The following is a 12,465-nucleotide window of genomic DNA, read 5'->3' on the forward strand; positions in this document are numbered from 1 at the left end:
TTACTTCCATTGACATGGATTCCAGGAAATCCCATGTCGAGTCCAGTGGGCCGCCGCCGACAACCTGCAAAACGCTCGCCATCGAATCCCACTTGATTCCCCGCAGAGCAAGATGAGATCTTTGCATTTGTTTTCAGCTTCATTTCTAAAAGCTGAATGATAAGCGATGTCCCCGTTCAGCCCTCGCTGGATGCTCTGCATCCTCAGCATTTAACATGCGACGCTCACCCTGCAGCTGTCTTGTGCTTTAGAAAAAAAACTTACTAAAAACAGCTGTTATTATACATTTTTGTAAAAAAAAAATAAAAAAAGGGTTAAAGTTGGAATACAAACACATAACTGGTGGACAACTGTAATAGTGACCTTTAAATCAGGTAAACCCGCCAAATTATCCAATGGTTTCCTTTTGCAGGCCTCTTCAATACAAGTGCTTTCCTTCAGCAGCGTCGCGTCCTGCAGGTCTACAAGTAACCATTTCAACCAAAGACCAATTTTTATTACACATTAGATAAATTGTGGGCACAACAATTGTTTGCTGGTATTGTTTGACGAGAGAAGTGTTGATACTACTTGGGAGCCAGTGTAGAGACCCATGGAAATGTTAAAGTTTCCACTAAAAAGCACAAAAAAGCACTTCCTCACTTTGCATTGTGGGTGTTTTTCTTTGGTTTGCAGACAGACACAAACCCAGTAAAGCATGGCCGTCCAACACCTGGAATCTCCTGCTGAATGCAAGGTGCGTAAAATATGCACACCCACGACAACAACTCCTCCAAAATGGAAAATTTCATCACAGCCGTGTGCGTCGCCACCATTTTCATCACTTCTTCCTTAACACAATAAAATGAGAATGTAATCAAACACATGAGCGGCGGCCCAATTGAAATTCTCAGCAAAGCCCACATTTTCATATATTCTTCCCCCGCTGCATTCTGATGATGTACTTTACTCAATAAGCGCTCATCCAGCCGTCCGGCTGCCGTTACCTGTTAACGTGGCATCACCGGGCTGTTGCGGACGCCTCCCTTCATTTCAACTTATCAGCAGTTATTAAATCGCTCCTGGACCGATGCAAACTTCACGTGTTTCTTCACATCACTGCGGCAAAACGGTTTCATTTGTATTTACAGCGATGAAATACCAACAAAGGTTTGTCGAGGACACAGACGTTTACTTGCAAATGATTCGTCAAAGATTTAGTGGCCATTTTAATTTTGGACCTCATATGAAAAACAAACCTAGTTGGGGCCGAACGTCATATTTCACATCTTTATGATCTTAACGGCTCCACAATAGAAGTTTAATTCTGCTCTTTGTTCAAGGTGGTAGAACCATCACTGTTTGAATGGAAGAACATTTCTTTGCTGTTTTTCTGCTTCTTCTCTCCAACAATCATCTCACAACCCATTTGATTTGTCTTCAGAGTCTTTGGAAGGGATCAATACTCAAAGGGTTGGGGACCACTGAAGTACCCGACAGCAAACTGTACAACGTACTTTAAACAAGCTCCATCTCCACCAGCTACATTAGCACTGGTGGTTTTCTTACCAGGAAACGTTCCATCTTTGTATTTGTGTCGTTTCTCAGCGTGCTGGAGCAAAGCTAGAAGTTCCTCCAGTCAGCAGCAGCGCTCTCGAGGACGGCCTTCAAGAGGTTTGATGGGTCCTCCTGCCACTTTGATCCAGACATGTTGAGGAAGCAAATGCAGTAAATTGAATTCAATTCCATGACAAATTCTGACAGATGTTCTGCCACCAATGCTAGCATGACGCTATCACTACTATGTTTCCAGTATCGTAGTCTCACTCTGTCAGCGTTCAGAGAGCTTTTCTCTGGCTGCTATATATATATATATATATATATATATATATATATATATATATATATATATATATATATATATATATATATATATTTTGGTCCGTTTAGGTTTCCCATCTCTGCAGTGAAGACATTTGCATGATGCTTTCTGCCCAAGGAAGCAAAACACATTCACGCATGCCTTTCTAAAGAACCGACGCGACAGTGACCGAGTGATGTTCAGGTTTCCAACAACCCATAATCCACCTTAAAATAGCCATCTTCACTTCCTGTCGTGGGAACACTGAACCTCTGCATTCCCTTCTGGGGCTCTTGTCCTGACATGTAGACATTCTGGTCACAAACAAAACCAGAGCGCTTCATGTGACAAAAGAAATCTAAATAAATCTTCTGTGGACGTCCTCCATCTTTATATGGTACTAAATCACAGCTGCCCGGGTCATCGAAGCCCAATGGATGTTACTGATGTAATAGAAATGCTAATCGGCCCCGCCCAGCGGCTCCTGATTGGTGATTCATCACCAGCTCGTCTCACCCTAACGAACCCAGACACTGATTACGAGCAGCCCGTCAAACAGAGACCGCCGGCCTTCAACCCAATGGCCTCAGCATCGTCCAGTCGCGACTGCAAAAGTAGGTGAGAGAGAGAGAGAGAGAGAGAGAGAGAGAGAGAGAGAGAGAGAGAGAGAGAGAGAGAGAGAGAGAGAGAGAGACACGTTAATATTTGATGGAATGCGTCACTTTTTAGATAAAACCGGCATCGTCATGTTTTCTGCTGGTGTAAAAGCTCCACAGTTGTTTATAGTTTTTATAGATTAACTGAGAGGTGATGAAGGTGGCGGATGCAGTTAAAGACATTTGAGTCGCGATATATATTTAAATCATGCATAAACATGCATTAACTTCAAATGAAGAAACTTCTGTTGTATCACAGAGTCATGGGTTGAGTTTTGGTTCCTGTTTTATTTTGTAGTCTTGTGTCCTCTGCACTTCCTGTTCTGGTGATTGTGTGGTGATTGTGTGTCTTCCTGGTTGTGATTCTCTTCACCTGTGCTGCCCTCATGGTGTCACCTGTTGCTCGTTACCTCCTCTGGTGTTTGAATACTGTTTGTTTGTCGGTTCGTGCCGTGTTTCTCTGGTGTGTAAATGTTTTATTTCAGTTTCCCTTCAAGTCCCAACTTGATTCCAGTTTTGTGTTTTTTGGGCTGAGTTCAAGTCGGTCCTTGTTTTTCTGTTAATAAAGATTCTTGGAACGGTTCATCTGCGTTTGGGTCCTGTTTCCAACACCCCACGTGACACACAGCGCTCTAAAATATGGGCTCATTTATAACGAGTTCTAACCGGTTGAGAGTGATCTCGTCACAAGAGAATATAATGATGTCGCCCATCAGATTACACAGTCAGACCTGGGCTTCAATAATTGGTAAGCAGTTTTTTTTAATGCTCCAAACTCAACTCACAATACTAAAATATTCACAAAAATAGCATTTCTATAAATCTGTGCACGATTTCTTCACATAATAGACGAGAACGATCGGGGACAGAAACGCGTCTTCTGGATTCGTCTGGTGAAGACGAACAGCAGGGTTACAGTCTACCGTCATTGGGGAGGTTTGGGTTGTCTCATGTAATGTTTATGGATTCATTGGTGGCTCATCTGAGCAGGTGGACCGGTGGCATGATGGAGACGAGTGCATCAAACCTGCAACTATCTGAAGAGGAGCCTCAACAAACAGGTGACGCAACAGCGGGACGTCCAGAAAAAAATCAGAAAATCTGATTCAGAAAGAATCAGACGATCACGACGGCCAACGAGCCGGAGTCCAAGATGTCCAAACCCACCAGGGACTTCCTCCAGGACTTGTATACTTGGCTCTGCAAAATATAGGTTAGAAGTCCATTTGATGTATTCAGGCCATTGTTTGACGAGAGGGAGTCCAACATGCTTCACAGATCTATTCAGGTCAATTTCAGTCTCCCTGCTGTAATAAACATATTTCATTTCTAATTATTTGACAGACTGAGAGGCATGTAAGAGCTTTCAAATTTAGCTGATACTTCAAGACCTCTTTCTCCCCCCAGTGGGAAATTTACCAAGCGGCAAACTGAAGCGTAGGATGAAATACAGGCGCATTAAAGGCAAATTGGATGCAATCACTTCCAGAGTGATGCAGTAAATATGAAGTACAGAGAGCCGTGTGAGAAGTTTAAGCAATTTTGCAGCACAAGGGAGAATTTCAGCTTCTGTGATGACGCTCGGTTCAGCGCTCGGACCACCGGGTTACACAAACAGAAGCTGTAGTGACTGTAAGCTTCACGTGTCCATTGAAGTTTGTCCGGGCCTCTTTGACCATGAGATTTACACGTAAGAGGAAATGTGAACTTATTAGAAATGTGTGAAAAAAGTGCAGAAACTTAAGTTGTAAGAATTGTGACTTGCATAAAAATGAGAAAACCGATGGATAAACTTCAGATGTGTTGCTTCGGGCTCCTCCCAGTGTCCCCACTGGGAGGAATGGGTTACCCTTCACATTGGGGCTTTCCACGTCTCAGGCCATCGATCTTTGCTCCGTAACGAGCCCAAAGCAGCCGATCCTCTTCTCTAAACTGCACTGGGAGCTAACGTCTCTCTGAAGTTGTTCGGACTCAGAGGATGTCTGGTTCCACAGCGCTCGCTGCTCCGATCGCTCCGTTCGGACCGAATCTGTAACCCCGTCACACATCCGTGGCGGGTAATCTTTTCAGACCATCGCCCCGGCGGCGCCTCGGATCAGGATTTTCCATCCAAATGTCAGGATATAAAATGGCCCAATAATCTAATAGTGTGTCTCCAGCCTCAGAGGAATAGATGAGATGGCCTGCGGGTCAGATAGACGCTCGTGTAACAGAGAAAGAAAAGGTTGGACGAACTCTTTCAGACGTGCTGACAACCTTTCTTGCAATATGTGCATTTATTGAAGAGGAAGATGCTGCTCATGCTCATTTTGTATTGCTTTGTGTCAAATCAAAAACAGTGGAGGTTTACATAGGAGAATAAACTTCTAGCAAACATATGTGCCTTCTTGTCCGAGTGAATACCGGGTACGTCCCTCAAGCACATAAACCTGAGAGCCAAGCAAACCTACTGGCCCCGAACACACCCTGCACCAGTCCTTCTGAAGTTACACAGCTCGACTAATACCACTTTATCAGGCATGTTTTATGTTAAATTTAATGCACACAAAGTAATGTGGCTCTTTAAACGAACGTCTTGAAGGCGTCGCTCGAAAGCGGAGCTTAAATCGCACACGAGTGGGCCGTGGGACGATTAAGCCGAATCCTTAAATCTTAAAAATAAGAGTCAGATTTAGTTGGAAGCCACAGGCTGTGTGGCGCCGCTAAAGCATTCGATGTCCCTGTAATGGAACATAAACAGCCCGAAAACACCAAACAGGCTCTGAGGGGCGGGCTGTTTATAGTGACCTAACCCGAGTCTGCTGGGAAAACATTTAATGAGTCGTCACAGAGGCTTGTGATCTAAAATGTATCTGACTCTGAAGATTACAATTACAATTCAGCATGTATTGTGTAATAAAAGGAGTCTGGCCTAGCGGTAGCACGTTAACCGCAGAGACATTGTGCTAAGTGTGTAGCAGAGCATCAGAATCACACTCGTCTTTCATGACGTTTCCAAATCTATGAAATAGAAACGGCCTTTTTTTCTCTTTGTGATTATTGTGCTTCCACACAAATTGTTGTTTTGTGTGTTTGCCCCACTATTTACCATGGCCATCACTGTGCTGTGTGCTGGAGGGCAGCTGAACTGCTGAAATTGTACGTTTCCACACAGAGAACACTGACTCACGGCCTGTGAGTCACGAGCGTTTGTTTGTCTGCAAAAAGCAAAAGAACCAGCAGAGAGGTCGGTAACGAGAGAGCAGGAGGAAGGTGAGCGCTGGAGGTCTGACGTGAATGCAGAGAACCATCTGACGGGAGAGCGAAGCTGGGGCTTATATACTAGAGGAGGAGCTTATATAGCAGAGGAGGAGCTTATGTAGCTTATTCCTCTGCTACATAAGCTCCTCCTCTGCTATACAAGCTCCCCCCTCTGCTACATAAGCTCCTCCCTCTGCTACATAAGCGCCTCCTCTGCTACATAAGCGCCTCCTCTGCTATACAAGCTTGTATAGCAGAGGGAGGTGCTTATGTAGCAGAGGGAGGAGCTTATGTAGCAGAGGGAGGAGCTTGTATATCAGAGGGAAAGGTGACAGGTGAGCGTGATGGAGCTGAGGAGGTGGGTGTGGCTTTGAGACTATCAGAGTCAGAGACCCCATGCGGCTGCGAGCACACTTCATGTCCTCCTGGGGGCTTACTGGCTATATTTCTTCTTATAGCCAAAACTTTGGACCATATCTCCTCCTGCAGCGTCGCCAGCTCATCAAAATACATCAAAACGTGCGGCTTGTGAGAGGCAGCGACAGAAACTGTTAAAAAAATAAAACATATTCTGTCTTTACTCCCACAATGTTCACTCTTCATACACCATTGTTGGATAGAAACGGTACACATGCGTCGTGGAATCCAACAAACTTATACTTTTTTTTATCAGAAAGCCTGAAAGCAACATCAAGTCCGACCAACTGCTCCATTGGACTCCATGTTAAATCTCACCAGATTTTCCTCCCGTGTTGTGAAGGTTTCTAAACTGAAGTTATGCTCTCTTGCAACGCAAGTCAAGAACTCTCCCAACTGTTAATTCTTGATAACTCGCAGTGTTAACGTTCAACACAGAACACCAGTGTGTTCATGTCATGGAGGCCTTCAGCGTTCAGGGCAGCGTCAGAGTCTGAGCCGTTCTCTTCCTCCTCGCACCGCCGTCTTATATCGTTATCGCCATGAAGGGAGGGAGGTGATGATTTGTACATCTATCCAACCTGGGTCACATGCCTCACCCCCGACCTTCTTTCTCTCTCTCTCTTCTTCTTACCCGTCGCTCTCCCTCAGCTGACACTGGGGGGCATTTGTTGTATGTCCCCTAACCCGCAATGTTTCCTCTAACGATGATATATAAATATGCTGCTTAGCAGAGAGAGAGAGAGAGAGAGAGAGAGGGAGAGAGAGAGAGAGAGAGAGAGAGAGAGAGAGACAGAGAGAGAGAGAAAGAGAGAGAGAGAAAGAGAGAGAGAGGGAGAGAGAGAGAGAGAGAGAGAGAGAGAGAGAGAGAGAGAGAGAGAGAGGAGAGAGAGAGAGAGAGAGAGAGAAAGAGAGAGAGAGAGAGAGAGAGAGAGAGAGAGAGAGAGAGAGAGAGAGAGAGAGAGGGAGAGAGAGAGAGCTGTGAGATAAGGAGAAGAGATAAAAATGTGTTGGCAAGATGCAAAGGAGGAAGAAGAGACAGAGTTTATGAACTCAGGTCTCTGTGTGTCTGTCACTCAGACACTGTGTGGGATGGCGTGGGAGATAGCTGCGTTGTGATTGGCTAACAGACAAAGCTGCTTCTAGTGTTGATGAGGCCTCTTGCTTTTAGGCCTCTCGGCCTTCACACACTTAAAGATGCAAGAAGCAACCAGGAAGAGGGGAAAGAAAACGACAAAGGGTCATGAAAAAATTGCCAAGAGGCAAAAATGACCATGAAGGGACACAAAACAACCACAAAAACCACTCGGAGCCCTAAAACAAGTATAAAGTCAGTGTCTTGCCCTCTTTGCATGTCTGTTCCCACATGCACATGCTTTTATACAATATAATCATTTCACATTTTTATCACATGTGAAAAATGCAAATTTGATATACTCGCATGTGTTTTTTTTGGACTTGAAGCCCATATTCAATGTTTCAAATGTGCTTTTTCCACCTGTAAAGCTTGTGCTCAGCTTTTCATACCAGTGATTTACAAACAGCCAACAATGTTTTTTCACCGCGAGTCGTTCTGCCAAACGCTGCCTCAGCTTTAGTGTCTGTCAGCGTCCGGCCGGTTCAGGACGGACGCCGTCTCTGGGTCTTCATGAAGTTGATGCATTTAAACTGAGGTCGTCCTTCATGATGAGTCACTTATGGATGATGAGCCCCAGTTTTAACACAGGAAAACATGCCACATGTACTTTCTCCTGTGCATGAGAACAAAACAAGAGTCTTGTTTACTGGTCAATACATGGATGCAGCAAACTGGGGAACAAGAGTTTTGTTGTTTTCCCAGACAGGTTTACTTAAAAACTGGGTGGGAATATTGATCCGAGTAGAGAGAGAGAGGGAGGGAGAGAGAGAGAGAGAGAGAGAGAGAGAGAGAGAGAGAGAGAGAGAGAGAGAGAGAGAGAGAGATGGAGAGAGAGAGAGAGAAAGAAAGAGAGAGAGAGAGAGAGAGAGAGAGAGAGAGAGAGGGAGAAAGAGAGAGAGAGAGAGAGAGAGAGAGATGGAGAGAGGGAGAGGGAGAGAGAGAGAGAGAGTTTCTCCGTGCCCAAGTAACCGTCCACTTCCAACTCTTTGTTTATAATCGGTTAAAGGAACAGTTCATCATTTTGACAAGTCTGATTTTTTTTCTACGGAACTTTATTTTGAAACGACAGTGCGCGTCCAGAGTGACACTGTGTGTTGCTATTGCAGAGACACAAAGTGTACTTTTTGCACAACTACTACGATTAACATGGACTTTCTATTGAGCATTTCTTTTTTTTATCCGTTACCTACTTGAACTCATTCGGCACTAAAAGCCTGTGTGTTGTTTGCTAAACACCGGCGTGGAAATGCCACAATCAATTATCAATCACCTGCACCCAGAATGCACCTGTGCAGAACACCTGGAACCAATTCGAACCAATTCAAAAAATGGAGACGGAGTTGAAACACTTTAATTGTAGAACACAGTATTTTGTTGATGGCAGCATCAGTTCTATGTCCAGTTAAAGTCGTCTTCAGGTCTACAATAATAAACCCTCTGCACGTGTGTTCACACCGCGTGCCAAATACTGTTTTATACAACACATTCATGCTCAGCTGGCATGTGGAAAGCACTTTCTGAGAGATACTAGAGCTTTGAATTGAGTGTTTTGCTTTTGCGAGATATTCAGTAAATGTGTGAGCAGCCCAGTTTGAAACGAAGATGTTTCTGGCTTTGCAACAGCAACCTGTGAGGCAGCAGCACGTCTCCAGCCGTCCTCCTTTCCCTCTCCGGGACATTAAACAGCCCGTCGTCTCTGCGTTGGCACATTTCCTCGCCGCTCTGTGCTCCTCAGCTGTGTGTAATAAACGGGCTAGCACCTCGCGCCGCTGAATAAATAACGAGCCATCAAACGCCGCCGATTTCTGTAAAACGGCGGCGTCCGTCGTGAGCGTTCATTTCGCCCGCCGCCGGCTGAGCGGAGTGACGGGCTCAGAGCGGGGCGGCGCCGTCGGGCCGGTTCAGCCTCCTCTCCGGATTATTACGCCCAAAATAAGTGTTGCACTATATTTGGCTCGCCAGCGCCATGTTTATTTTATGTGTATCTTTATTATTGAACTGGTTCCTTCCTGCTTTGGTCAGGCTGCAGGTAAAAGATGCATTTTTCTATTTGTAGATTGTTACCTTTTTTGAATTTACTTTAATTAAAGCGCATTGTGTCGGACTGGCCAGGAAAGAAAGTTAAAGAACAGATTGAAAGGCAAATTACTATCGCTGAACTAATAAATTGGCAGAACCATGTTTCTTCTTCTTCTTTCCTATCCTGTAAATCATCACTGTCTCCTTTGCATGTTTTATTCTGCGACGCACAAACCAGCAAAAAATTGCCCGCAAGGGGAAAAAGCAGCTTAAAACAATTCAATTAAATATAAATTGAATTTCCAGGAGACACAGTTTATGTTAAAAAATTCAAAGGTTTTAATTAGTCGCTCGTATGCGACTAGTATGTTCATGTTCATCATGTGACCCTCGGAGGGGGAACGAGGCCTCTTTGTCTGCACGAAAGTGCTTCGACGAATCAAGATGAGATCAAAAAAACATTTAAAAAACGCAATAACGAGTGAAAAAAACATTTTGGATCACAGAGCAACAACAAATGAACAATCTTCAACCTAAAATAAAAAATAAAAGACAGGCCAGATTCCAGCGAGTGTTGTTGTTGTTGTTGACACCACATGGAGGCTGTTCCACCTCAGCATCGTTAAAATAATCTAATTTATAGTTTTCTTCCCCTCGCATGGCGATTAGAATCAGTCTAACGATCATCTGCTGCTCAGCTCTACGTACAGATCACTGTGTTCTCCGGCGTTACGCTCTCAGCTTCAAGCTGTGAAAGTCTCGGCGCTCTGAATACGACGGCTCCGCCCCCTGACGGCTCCGCCCCCTGACGGCGTCCAACAGGACGACGGACCAAAGGCCTCTTTCCCACTTGGATCGCCACGTAACGCGTCAGAGATTCACCGGAGGCTAAACGGACGGGCAGGCCGTTCACCGTGGGAAAATAAATGTCACTTCACAGTTTAGACAATGATTACATGTGTGCGTTCCAAATGAAAGGTCTTCTAATGAAAGGTAGAAAAATTGCTGTATAATTTGATTTATGACTGTTATTGAGACACTAACCCTGCAATTTACCTTAGTTTATAGGTGATTTGGCTATTTGTCTGAGAGTCAGAGCAAAGCAAAGTCCACCAATGAGTCACTCCGGCTCTTGAAGCTCGTCTCCGTGAGCAGACGATGACTGAAGGAGCGGCAGCATTTTAATCACCTTCTCGTTTGCCCGGCGTCTGGATTTCCACATCTGGGCCGTCAGAACATGAAAGATAAGATCATGAAAGATAATGACAAACATGTTAACTTTGTTTTGTAGAACACACATTAAAAAAAAGACCAAAGCGTCTCGCGAAGACATTCAATAAAATCCTCAGAACGATCGAAATAGAAACAGACATAAGCTATAAAAGGTGCAGAATGCAGATCGCCGCCAGATGTGTGTGAAACTACCGCTGCTGTGACGTGTGATTGGATTCGTTCAACCGGCTGACCCCACATCTCCACACCGATTGGCTGTGAAGAAACAAACTCATTTCATTTAAACCCCAAAATCAGCAGCGACGCACGCAGGCAACATGTAGAGGACGCGTCACACCGAGTAGTATACAACCGGCACACTGCGGAGATTTGAGCGATTATAGTTCACCTCAACATTGAGCATGCGCCAAAAAAAATTACTCAGTTTGTTGCAGCTGGTAGAGGACTCACAGGTAGTGTGGCCGAGTGGTTGAAGGCGCTGGATTTAGGCTCCAGTCTCTGTTGAGGCGTGGGTTCAAATCCCACCACTGCCAATCTTTCTTGACTTCAAGATTATTTAAAGACAAGTGTCCAGATGAAGTGACCCAGTGAGGGAACGTCTTCTCTCTTTCGTGCAGCGGTGCACATGAAACATTCGGCCCAACAATCTGATGCAGTCGTCACATTTTCAGGTAGTGTGGCCGAGTGGTCTAAGGCGCTGGATTTAGGCTCCAGTCTCTCAGGAGGCGTGGGTTCAAATCCCACCACTGCCATAGGTTTTGGGACTGACTTTGCTTTCAAATAGAGGTGAACACTCGCTCAGACACATGAATGTGGTCGCATTGCGTGGAGCTCCTGGGAGAGATGATGGAGAGAGACAACTGATAGTGGCAAACTGCTCCACAATGTGCGACACAGCAACACACAACTTATGGGTTTCTTCCGTTTGGAGTAACTCATATTCAGAAAACACTGATTTAAGATCATCATTGTTAACATTGGACAGGGTTGAAGGAGTGTAACATGGTAGCTTTCCTTGTGTCTTGTGAGTTTTTATTTGTTCCATAAAAAGAGAAATAAACTGTCCAGATTGGCGTCCGTGTTAGTTTAGCGCTGCTGCTGCTGGAAAACAGCTGCAGCGAGACAACAGGTGGCGCCGTCCTACAAAAGGCCGGCGCCATTGATCAGCCCAGCATGTTGTGTGTGTGTGTGTGTGTGTGAGAATAAAATCCAGGAGAAAAAGAGCAAACAGGCCTCAGCATCGCCTGCATGTCTTGTGGGTGCAGTTCCCTTTCCGTCCAGACGGGGGCGACACATCAAACCCTTAAAAAGCCTTCAGTCCTCACAAAGTGCAAACGAGGGCTCTACACACACACACACACACACACACACACACACACACACACACACACACACACACACACAAATCCCCCTTCTTCTTCATTTTTAAACGCATAATAAAGTGCTTTATTTTAATCCAACAAATGGGATTAGAGCACATGAGATTGAAGGGTTTGTCTTCATTGGATTTGACCCCCCCTCCAGTGTTTGGACACAGGAAGCAGTGTCTCGGCCACATGGCCAGACTACCAACGACAGCTGAGACGGAAGCGGCGGCTTTGCCAACTGTCTGGCTCTTTCCCTCAAGGCCGCTCACAGCCGGGCAGGAACACGTCCAGGCCGTCCGATATCAGCGCACACTTTGCAGCCCTCCACGTGTTGATCTACACACACTTAGGGGACACACACACACACTCAGTTTGTGTTTGTTTTTGTTGCGCTCATACTTTGGATTGAGTGATGATAGCAGGAGGCCTGATGAAGGAGAACTCATTGATGCTGAACGTTCTCTGGAAGCAGTTTGAAGAGGCTCTTAATGACCTGCAGGCTTCTCTCCACATGAACGGGAGACAATGGCAGACGTCCTGTGATGTGTGCATTGT

The 12,465-nt window shown here is 45.2% G+C and overlaps 2 non-coding genes across 2 annotated transcripts; both read left to right on the forward strand.

The window, feature by feature from the left end:
* The first annotated feature begins 10,994 nt into the window (after positions 1-10,994).
* Positions 10,995-11,076, forward strand: trnal-uag (transfer RNA leucine (anticodon UAG)). The gene has a single exon. It is a non-coding gene; the product is annotated as a tRNA-Leu (tRNA).
* A 137-nt stretch (positions 11,077-11,213) lies between these two features.
* trnal-uag (transfer RNA leucine (anticodon UAG)) lies at positions 11,214-11,295 on the forward strand. The gene has a single exon. It is a non-coding gene; the product is annotated as a tRNA-Leu (tRNA).
* The last annotated feature ends 1,170 nt before the right edge of the window (positions 11,296-12,465 follow it).

This window comes from Clinocottus analis, unplaced genomic scaffold (assembly GCF_023055335.1).
Source record: "Clinocottus analis isolate CAN_PGR_092001 unplaced genomic scaffold, fCliAna1.0.p SCAF_10, whole genome shotgun sequence".
NCBI classification, from domain to species: domain Eukaryota; kingdom Metazoa; phylum Chordata; class Actinopteri; order Perciformes; family Cottidae; genus Clinocottus; species Clinocottus analis.